The sequence below is a fragment of the Somniosus microcephalus genome, unplaced genomic scaffold (genome assembly GCF_052327205.1).
Source record: "Somniosus microcephalus isolate GS21.2 unplaced genomic scaffold, FLI_Smic_1.0 unresolved_chr4, whole genome shotgun sequence".
NCBI lineage: Eukaryota > Metazoa > Chordata > Chondrichthyes > Squaliformes > Somniosidae > Somniosus > Somniosus microcephalus.
Window position 1 is genome coordinate 11,164,188 of NW_028225182.1, and position 8,453 is coordinate 11,172,640.

The window sequence follows — 8,453 nt, forward strand, 5'->3', positions numbered from 1 at the left end:
TCTCAGGATTGCTACCAGTGCCACGTGCTAGTCAGAGTAGAAATAGAAGGATATTTCAGATGAATACGTGGCTAGAGGAATGGTGTGAGTGGGAGGGATTCAAATTCCTGGGACATTGGAACCGGTTCTGGGGGAGGTGGGACCAGTTCAAACCGGAGGGTTTACACCTGGGCAGGGCCAGGACCGATGTCCTAGGGGGAGTGTTTGCTAATGCTCTGGGGGAGGGTTTAAACTAAAATGGCAGGGGGTTGGAAACCTGTGCAGGGGGACAGAGGAAAGGGAAACAAGTATAAAAGCAAAAGATAGGAAGGAGAAAAACAAACGTTGCAGTCAGAGAAATCAATGGTTTAAATCAAACATGGCCACAGTAAATAATAATTCTAATAGGTCTAAGAGCGTTATAAAAACAAGCCTGAAGGCGTTGTGTCTTAATGCGAGGAGCATTCATAATAAGGTGGATGAATTAGCTGCACAAATAGAGCTAAACGAATATGATTTGATTGGGATTACGGAAACATGGCTCCAGGGTGGCTAAGGCTAGGAACTCAACATCCAGGGGTATTCAATATTCAGGAAAGATAGGCAAAAAGGAAAGGGAGGTGGGGTAGCATTGCTGGTTAAAGACAGGATTAACACAATTGTAAGGAAGGATATTAGCTCTGATGATGTGTAATCTGTATGGGTAGAACTGAGAAATACCAAGAGGCAGAAAACGTTAGTGGGAGTGGTATATAGATCTCCAAACAGTAATGCGGAGATTGGGGATGGCATGAAAAGGGGAATTAGAGAAGTGTGCAATAAGGGCACAGCAGTCATCATGGGTGACTTTAATCTACATATAGATTGGGCTAACCAAATTAGTAACAATACTGTGGAGGAGGAATTCGTGGAGTGTTTACGGGATGGTTTCCTGGACCAATATGTCGAGGAACCAACCAGAGACCAGGCCATCTTAGACTGGGTATTATGTAACGAGAAAGGATAAATAAGCAATCTTGTTGTACGAGGCCCCTTGGGTCAGAGCGATCATAATATGATCGAATTCTTCATTAAGATGGAGAAAGAAGTAGTTGACTCAGAGACTAGGGTCCTCAATTTAAATAAAGGAAACTACGATGGTCTGAGGAGCGAGGTGGATAGGTTTGATTGGAGAATGTCACTCAAAGGGTTGACGGTGGATAGGCAATGACAAACATTCAAAGACAGAATGGATGAACTGCAGAATTTGTTCATCCCAGTTTGGCATAAAAATAAAACAAAAAACGTGACTCAACCGTGGCTAACAAGGGAAATTAGGGATAGCATAAGATTCAAGGAGGACATATAAATTGGCCAGAAAAAGCAGTAAACCTGAGGATTGGGAGCAGTTTAGGATTCAACAAAGGAGGACAAAGGGATTAATTAAGAAGGGGAAAATTGAATATGAGAGTAAGCCTGCAGGGAACATTAAAACTGACTGTAAAAGCTTTTATAGATATGTGAAGAGAAAAAGATTGGTGAACTCAAGCGTAGGTCCCTTGCAGCCAGAATCAGGGGAATTTATAATGGGGAACAAAGAAATGGCGGACTAATTAAATACATATTTTGATTCTGTCTTCACAATGGAGGACACAAATAACCTCCCAGAGATGTTGGGGAACATAGAGTCTGACGAAAGGGAGGAACTGAAATAAATCAGTATTTGTAGGGGAATGGTGTTAGGGAAATTGATGGGATTGAAGGCCGATAAATCCCCAGGGCCTGATAATCTACATCAGGGTACGTAAGGTAGTGGCAGTAGAAATAGCAGATGCATTGCTGATCATCTTCCAACATTCGATGAAATCTGGAACAGTACCCATGGATTGGAGGGTAGCTAATGTTACCCCACTATTCAAAAAAGGTGGTAGAGAGAAAATGGGGAATTGCAGACCGGTAAGCCTGACATCGGAAGTGGGGAAAATGCTAGAGTCCATTATAAAAGATGTAATAGCAGAGCACTTGGATAACAATGACAGGAACGGATAAAGTCAACAAGGATTTACGAAAGGTAAATCGTGCTTGACTAATCTACTGGAATTTTTGAGGATGTAACTGCTAAAATAGATAAGGGAGAACCGGTGGATGTGGTATATTTGGACTTCCAAAAGTCTTTTGATAAGGTCCCGCAATAGAGATTAGCGTGTAAAATTAAGGCACATGGTATTGGGAGCAAGGTATTGACTTGGATAGAGAACTGTTTGGCAGACAGAAAGCAAAGAGTTGGAATAAACGGGTCTTTTTCCGAGTGGCAGGCAGTGACAAGTGGAGCACTGCAGTGATCGGTCCTTGGACCCCAGCTATTCACAATATATATTAATGATCTAGACAATGGACCTAGATGTAATATCTCCAAATTTGCAGACGACACAAAGCTGGGTGGGCGTGTGTGCTGTGAGGAGGATGCCGAGAGACTCCAGGATGATTTGGATAGGTTGGGTGATTGGGCAAAAGCATGGCAGATGCAATACAACGTGGATAAACGTGAGGTTATCCAATTTGGTGGCAAAAACAGGAAGGCAGATTATTATCTGAATGGCAATAGATTGGGAGAAGGGCAAGAGAAACGAGACCTGGGCGTCCTTGTGCACCAGTCGCTAATGATAAGCATGCAGGTGCAGCAGGAGTTTAAGAAGTCAAATAGTATGTTGGCCTTCGTAGCGAGAGGGTTTGAGTACAGGAACAAGGATGTCTTGCTGCAGTTGTACAGGGCCTTGGTGAGACCACATCTTGAGTATTGTGTGCAGTTCTGGTCGCCTTATCTGAGGAAGGATGTTCTTGCCATGAAAGGAGTTCAGCGAAGATTCACCATACTGATACCTGGGATGGCAGGAATGACGTATGAGGAGAGATTGGGACGATTGGGCTTGTACTCGCTGAAGTTTAGAAGAATGACAGGGGATCTTATTGGAAGTTATAAAATGCTGACAGGACTGGACAGACTAGATGCAGGAAGGATGTTCTCGATGGTCGGGGAGTCCAGAACCAAGGGTCAGAGTCTAAGGATAAGGGGTATGCCATTTAGGACAGAGATGAGGATAAATTTCTTCACCAGAGAGTGGTGAACCTGTGGAATTCTCTACCACAGAAGGCAGTAGAGGCCAATTCATTAAATATATTAAGAAGGAGTTGCATATATTTCTTAATGCTAAAGGGATGAAGGGGTATGGGGAGAAAGCAGGGACCGGGTACTGAAATTGGATGATCAGCCATGATCGCATTGAATGGCAGAGCAGGCTCGAGTATATTACCCTGAATCCCACGTGCTTTAATTTTGCACACTAACCTCTTATATGGGACTTTGTCAAAGGCCTTCTGAAAATCCAAATACACCACATTCACTGGATCTCCCTTATCTATTCAACCAGTTACATCCTCAGAAACTCCAGTAGGTTTGTCAAACACGATTTCCCTTTCATAAATCCATGTTAAGTTTGTCTAATCCCGTTGATATTTTCTAAGTGTCTTGTTATCACTTCTTTTATAATAGACTCTGCCATTTTCCCTAATACAAATGTTAGGCTAGAGTCTATTATAAAGACTACCTCTTTTAGTACTCTGCGCTGCAGATAATCGGGCCCTGGGACTTTATCGGTTTTCAGTCTCATTAATTTCTCCAGCAATATTGTTTTACTAATGCTACTTTTCTTTCATTCCTCCTTCTCACTAGACACTTGGTTCACTAGCATTTCTGGGAAGTTATTTGTGTCCTCTTCCGTGAGGACAGACCCAAAGCATTTGTTTTATTGCTCCACCATTTCGTTGCTCCCCATTATAAATTCTCCCTTTCTTAATGTAAGGGACCTACATTTTTCTTCACTAATCTTTTTCTTTTTACATACCTGTAGAATCTTTTACAATCCGGTTTTATGTTCCATACAAGTTTACTCTCATACTCTATTTCCCCTCTTAATCAATCTCTTGGTCCTTTTTTGATGAACTCTAAACTGCTCCCAAATATCAGGCTTGCTACTTTTTCTGGTGACTTTATATGACTCCTCTTTGGGTCTAAATATATATATTCACAAATTAACCCCTTCATTGAGCAGTGGGATTTTCTGTACAGTACAGGTCAATTCAATATACCTTCAGCATTCCGACAAGGAGTGACATGCCTAAAGCTGGTTCCTTTACTCAGCGTTCATTTCCATCATAAGCAACTATTCACATACTGAGCCTAGCTCTACCAACCGTTCCACTACCTCTCCATCTCACTAACCAGCATGGATTCACCTATAGTCCCTCTTACGGCACTTTGCGCTACCAATCGATCTCAGTTATAAGCACTGATTTGCCTATTGAGACAAGTACTGCCCATCCCATTGCCCCCTATCTTATTGACCAGCACTAATTCACATACTGAACCACGGAATACACGTTCCACTATCCGCTCAAATCACTGACCAGCATTAATTCATATATTGAACCACGTGCTAACCATTCCAGTACCCGCTCCATCTCAGTGAACTGCACTGACTCGCCTGTTGAGCCAATACTAGCCATACCACGACCCCCATCTCACCAAACTGCACTGAGTCACCTTTTTATCCCAGTATTACCCCGCACTCGATGCTCTCCATCTCACTAAGCAGAATTAGTCACATTTGGAGCTTAGTAATACCCGTTTCACTGCACAGCTTTCAACTGAACCACTTGTTTTTCCTAATACTACCCATCCACTTGCCACTCCATCTCACTGACCAGCACGGATTCTACTCTATAATTTTATACATTGCATTGTTCATCTGATCATTTGTGCCAGGACCGTGAGACAAAATTAATTCTAGGAACCAACATTTCATCAGCAACAAGACCTATTTCTGATGTAGCACAATTAATGTAGAAAATTCTCCTTTGCTACTTCATACAGACAAAGAGATAGACCTCATACCTAATATAATCGAACTGACCAAAAGCATAGTCAAAGTGTGGGTGTGGGATGTTTATGAAACAATATATTATAGGGTCAGAGGGAGGGGCTGAGAGTGATGCTAAGCAATAAACTCTGCAATTCTCTCGCCAAACCTCCGCCTCTCTCATGCTCACACCTCATTATGAAACTCCATCAATTCTAACATTAGACCAAGCATTTGACCACGTGTCCTAGTGTCTCCTTGTGTGTCTGTGTCAAATTTTCTGTGATTCCGCTCCTGTGAAGTGTCTTGTGACGTTTAGCTGTGTATAGTCACGATGTAAATACAAGGGGGAGAACTTCATTGTAGCCCAGAAATTGGTGGTAACTTCAGAAATATTGAAATATTGGAGCTTTAGCAGCAGGCGGTAATGACTCACGATGCAACAAATTAATTATCAGTACCCATATAAAGGATTGGAGCACTAAATCTAACACTAATGGCCTATCTCAGTGGCGCTACACTCAAAGCACTAACCGATATCAGGTGCAGTCTAATCGCAAGCCACAGGCTCTTTACATTTCTTAAAAGCGAGGTTAATTTATGCTGCAGAACCTCATTCTCAGCGTTGCTGGCTATGAACCTGTGTCACAAGCAGGAGTAGGCCAAGTCCAAGAAGCAGGTGCCCTGATGGCAGATCCACGCACCAAGGAGAGGCCACAAATTTTCGGACCTTGCATTGTAAGTTTTGGTATCCACTGTGGAGAGACGGAGGGTGATGCTGTACCCGGCATGTGGCAGGAGGCCCTCGCTGTAAGTCTTCAGCACCATGTGGAGGGAGGTTGCCCATCATATCTCGGGCAGCGCTCACCAGAACCCAACGCACAGTGCAGGAAGACATTTAACGACCTCACTCGGGTGGTCAGGGTGAATCAATGCCTCACCAAATGCTGCATAGCACCGTCTGAAACACAGTCTTCACACAGTGGCCACAGCAGCACACCCCAGCACTCAACCACCAACAATATCTACCTGCCAACTTTCATACCCACATTGCACAACTTGCACACAATGACTGCTATTCAACTATGTCAGGTACATCACCCAAACACATTGCACTACACTCACTCACACATTTTCCTTTCTCTTGAAGGCCAAATTAGCTCACAGCAGGAGGGAGCAAGAGAACACAGGCGGGGAACAAGCTGACAGCCAACCACTATCTGCGTTAGACAATAGAGTGTTGGTAGATTATTGGCCGCCGGGTGGTGGGCGCCATGGCCACTGGCGATGATGACCCAGTTGGGGACAACAACGGTATGTTCATCCCTACTCATTCTCACAGCCCACTTCCCCGTCACCCCACAAGCCTCTGACAATTTCCAGCAAATCATGTTGTTTGCATTCAATCCTCCCCTTACCTTAACCTGACGATTATGGCTTTATGCTTTCAGGTAATAAGGTAGCACCTGTGCAGCCTGTACCTGAGGACACCGTTGAGAGCATGGTGGGAGAATAGAAGGAGAAATAACACTGCATGTCTCACCCGCAGTCACCAGCTCAGATAATGGCACTATGCATTACTTAGAGGCCAGTATAGTAGCGGGATCTGCACACGGTAATGCACCAGGGACGTGCGGGCGGCAGGGTGGGCCAGGGTGAAAGAGTAACTCGTGGGCCTGCTCCCCAGTGGGCTGGTTCATGTGCGAGTTTTGCTGCGCAGGACACAGATGAAGAAGTCCATGCCCGCATAAAACATGACCTGGACAACGTTCAGGCTTGGGCTGATAAGTGTCAGGTAAAATTCGCACCACAGAAGTGCCAGGCAACGTTTTTCTCCAACATGCAAAAGTCTAACCACCTCCCCGTGACTTTCAATGGCATTACGATCGCTGAATCCCACACTATCAACATCCTGGGGATCACCATTAACCACAAACATAACTGGGCCAGCCATATAAATACTGTGGCTACAAGAGCAGGTCAGAGGCTAGATATTCTGCGGCGAGTGTATCACCTCCTGACTCCCCAAATCCTTTCCACAAACTACAAGGCAAAAATAAGGAGTCTGATGCAATACTCTCCACTTACCTGGATGAGTTCAGCTCCAACAAAACTCAAGACACTCGACACCATTCAGGACAAAGCAGCCCGCTTGATTGGCACCCCATCCACCACCTTAAACATTCATTCCCCCCACCACTGGTGTACCGTGGCTGCAGTGTGTACCATCTAAAAGATGCACTGCAGCAACTCGCCAAGGCTTCTCAGCAGCACCTTCCAAACCCGCGACTTCTTCCACATAGAAGTATAAGGGCAGCAGGCACATGAGAACAACACCAGCTCCAAGTTTCCCTCCAAGAAGAACAGCATCCTGACGTAGAAGTATATCACCGATCCTTCATCGGCGCTGGCTCAAAATCATTCAACTCCGTACCTAACAGTACTGTGGGAGTACCATCACCACACGGATTGCAACGGTTCAAGAAGGCGGCTCACCACCACCTTCTCAAGGGCAACTGGGGATGGGCAATAAATGCTGGCATTTCCAGCGACACCCTGATCCCATAATGGAATTTTAAAAATGAAGGGCATGCGCAGGGAGATGATAGGTGCAATGGTAGCTGAGAGCCTATCGGCAATGGAAAGGAGCATGGAGGAATCCGAATACAAAAGTGCACTAAGCACTGTGCACACCATGGGGCCTAGCATTTCCTGTCTGGAATGAATTGTAGACTCCCAGAGACATAGTGGTGACCCAGGCCTGTTGCTTCATGTGATGGGCGATCTGGCTGAATCCATTGCAGCATAGGCGGAATCGAAGCAACGTCAAATTGCTGTAATGCAGTCTCAGATTGATAACACGCAAGCTCTGAATGCTGTCATCATGGCTGGTTCTACTACCGTTGATCGGGGCTTTCACCTTCTCGCAACAGGCCATCAATCTGAGCTGTAATATCTTGCTAGGGATGCTGAGGTGCTGCCCCGGGAGAGTGGAAGTGGGTCATTGGAGCAGGAACCTGCTGTCCTCTCTCACGCTGCCAGCATTCCTGCTCCGACCACTGCCACATCACCATTGCCCTTGTCGCTGCCAGTCATCCAGCCATCACAGACTGCTGCCTTTCATGCTTAGGTGGTGCAGTCTACAGCCGGACCTTCCAGACCCAGAGGTGGTCGAGGGCGTCCTGCAAGGCCATCTGAAATCTCCCGCACGGTCATTCAGCAGCCTTCCACCAGCCCTGCTGCAGCCACTGGACCAACACTTCATAAAAGCCCTACAGTAGGCCAAGGGGCAAAGACACAGTAATGAGAGGCACTAAGGGATTACACAAGGGTGAATATTTAATATTGTTGTTTTAAATATGTGTCAACTGTTTATTGATAAATTTATTAAATCGATTTGGATAATTTTGTGTTGTGTCTCACTTCAGCTTTGGGCTGCGAAATGGCCTTCGACAGGAATGGAATGATGAGAATGTGGTGAGAAACGGGGATCTGGGGTTTAAATTATTGGAACCACAGTCCCATGAGGTGGCCAGGACCGCCCTCCTAGAAGGCCGATTGAGTGTTGCCTACTCCCTC